Source organism: Tursiops truncatus, chromosome 6, assembly GCF_011762595.2.
Source record: "Tursiops truncatus isolate mTurTru1 chromosome 6, mTurTru1.mat.Y, whole genome shotgun sequence".
In the NCBI taxonomy this organism is placed as follows: Eukaryota; Metazoa; Chordata; class Mammalia; order Artiodactyla; family Delphinidae; genus Tursiops; species Tursiops truncatus.
The window spans coordinates 45,695,951-45,698,866 of record NC_047039.1 but is presented as its reverse complement, the minus strand read 5'-3'; the positions used below and the strand labels follow the sequence as shown (position 1 = coordinate 45,698,866).

Genomic DNA, 2,916 nt, shown 5'->3' with positions numbered 1-2,916 from the left:
TTAGAAAGCACATTGTAAAATTACTTGTATAAGAAAATAGATTGTGTTCTTCTGTGTAAATATATTTTTGTAAACTCGTGACACTTCAGGTATTTTTCAACATGTGCAGAAATATGAGTGGACGTATCTTAGAGGACTAAACAGACAATAATCATTTGATTAGAAGTGTCACAGGTGTACCTTTCTTCTTTATTTGTTGACAGTAATTGGAGAATTATTACATGAGAGAAAGGAACACTTTAATTTCTCTTCTGATAGCCTCCCAGACACAGGGGCTGTATTCCTTTTCCTTCAGATAGAGATGGATTCTTTGGAAATATTTTGGGACAATTCTCAAATATGGACAGTCCAGATTGTCATTTTCCACTGGCTTATGCAGTAGTTCCAAGGTGTGATCAAGGCTAGAGGGTAGTTTATGGAGTAGGGTGTTGTTCCAAGCAGCTTGGCTTTCCTCCTTGTTGAAGAGGTTACCATCTGCTGGAGTGTCAGATGGTGGTAGCCGGTGCCTTGAGTCGTCAGGATTTCTGTGATATTCCCTCTTTTCCAAGGAAATTTGAAGTCGGTTCTGTCCTCTAGGCATGACTGAAACGGGATCTTCTTCATCTGTCTCAAGAGTATGAAGAGTTCCCTGTTCTGTAGGCTCTGGATCCAAGGCAAGTTCCAGCCAAGAGGGCGAGCAGGGATGGAGCAGAGTATCACTCCTGCCACTAGCAAATAGATCTGGGCCTTTGAGAATTTCAGTGATTCACCCGCTGGCCGCGAGGGGGCGCGCGGGCACCACTAAATAATTAGCCGGAAGGTTCCTTCCCTGGAACCCGGGACAGCGCGCTTCTCTAGGCAGCAGCGACAGGGCGCTGGATGTCTTTTGATGGGTTCGGCTAGGGAAACGCTGACTTATGAGAGTTTGCAGTTTCCCGGTTTGGGCAGCGCGAGAGAAAGTTGAGTTACATCCTCACGGAGCAACTTTATACTGATTTAATAGTGAGAAAAAAACTTTTGTCTTCGCGATGCTGAGTTCTCAAGTGGGAGGCTTGTTGCGGCCGCGCCAGCGACAATTTTGTCTGGTTGGAAGCTGGAACCTTGCATTTTCGGGCTTTCCCCTGAGTTTTGTGCTTTATTTTCGCACAGAAACTTGAGCGAGGCCATTTTTGGGAAAGAAGCCGTTTTCTGAGGGGTTTGAAGCTGGGAAGCGAGTTGGGGCCGATTTTACAGCTTCCTGCTGGTTTCTAGCGCTGTGCTGCGACGGCTCAGAGAAAGGGGAACGCGGCGGCGGCAATGGGACGCCCGGACGGTGTTGGGGACGCCCTGGGGGTGAGTCGGAGCACGGCCACCACCGGGGCCGAGGACGCGGGAGCTGAGCGCGCCTGTAGATGCTCTGGGACTTCATGGTGTCTTTCAAGGATACAGCGTTAACGTGGGGGAGGATGTACTGAATAACTGAAAAGTAGGAACATTAAAAAACTCACAGGGGGCTTCCCTGGTGGCGCAGGGGTTGAGAGTCCGCCTGCCCATGCAGGGGACACGGGTTCGTGCCCCAGTCCGGGAGGATCCCACATGCCACGGAGCAGCTAGACCCGTGAGCCATGGCCGCAGGGCCTGCGCGTCCGGAGCCTTTGCTCTGCAACAGGAGAGGCCACAGCAGTGAGAGGCCCGAGTACCGCAGAAAGAATAAAAAAAAACAAAAACTCACAGCATTTTATTTTTTATATTTTTAAATTAAACTTACATTGCTTGACTTAAATATTTTAGAATTTTTTTATATTTTAAGATATTTTCTGAAAACATTTAAATCTTGAAGGTAGGATATTAAAATATATGGGTATTAAAACAGCATTTTATTAAACTATTTAAACTATAGTTTCTTTATACTAAAACAAGAATTTAATATAATTTTACTTTCCTAGCTTTAATGGAAGCAAACTCATTAATATTTTCAAGACTGCTTCCTTACCTGTTTGAGAGAACTGCAGTGTTTGACAAGTTCTTGTGACTCTGTGACAGTCTTAAATAATTTTTATTTAACTCGAGTTTCTGAAACCCCTTTCTCAGAACTCCAGCTTGACTGTAGTGTAGAAAGAAGAGTTATTAGTGTCCTGGACAAGGAGCTGAGGACATTTACCAGGTCTGATCTTCTCATTTTCTCTAGTAAGAATTTTATAGACTAAACAGAAATTACCCAAATTTCACTGGCAACGTGAAGCCTTCCTCTGTAAGACTGTCGGCGTCATCCAAATGCAGGGTCATTTCTGTCTTTATTTAAAATTTTGACATTTTCTTCAGCATGTATGTGTGGCATTTCCATTTTTATATATTGCGTTAAAATATGATTTATCTTGATCACTTAGATTTGGTGCCTTCTTACATTCCATGCTTGAGGGAAGCCCTCCCTTTCTTTACCCAAATAGCCAGGAAATAGCTTTCGAAGTAACGTTGTGACCTTTCATAGCTAAAAATATAGGAATGGCCCATTTCTCGTCACCCTCTGCCCCATGTACATTTTATAACCCATTTCCTGGTCCCCATAACATTTAAAAACACCTTTGTCTTAAAATAATATCACCAGAGGTGGTCTGAGACTAACTGAGGATGAGGGAAGGGACCGTTTATCTCATTTATACTATTCACAGAGCAGCCATTTTTCCTCGATGCTGGTTCTCTGCAAATGTTTCAAGTGCTATAGGATTTCTCTCCTTAATGTACCAGACACTGCTCTAGGCCAGGAAACTTGGGCTTTGCTCCTTCGCAGTCCAGAAGGCAACCCCTCTCCTGCAGTTTGCGTTTGGGGCCTCAACACGCAGACCCCTGACACTGTTAAGGGAGCGGCAGTCAAAGCCTTTCTTGGCGGGGCTGATCATGGACTCTACAAGTTACTATATGTCACATTAATGCTAAAGGCAGCTATGTTCACTAAATTCA

General features: G+C 44.4%; 1 pseudogene; it reads right to left on the bottom strand.

The window, feature by feature from the left end:
* Positions 1-217: 217 nt before the first annotated feature.
* Positions 218-2,469, bottom strand: LOC109547123 (interferon alpha-8-like; annotated as a pseudogene).
* Between the last annotated feature and the right edge of the window lie 447 nt (positions 2,470-2,916).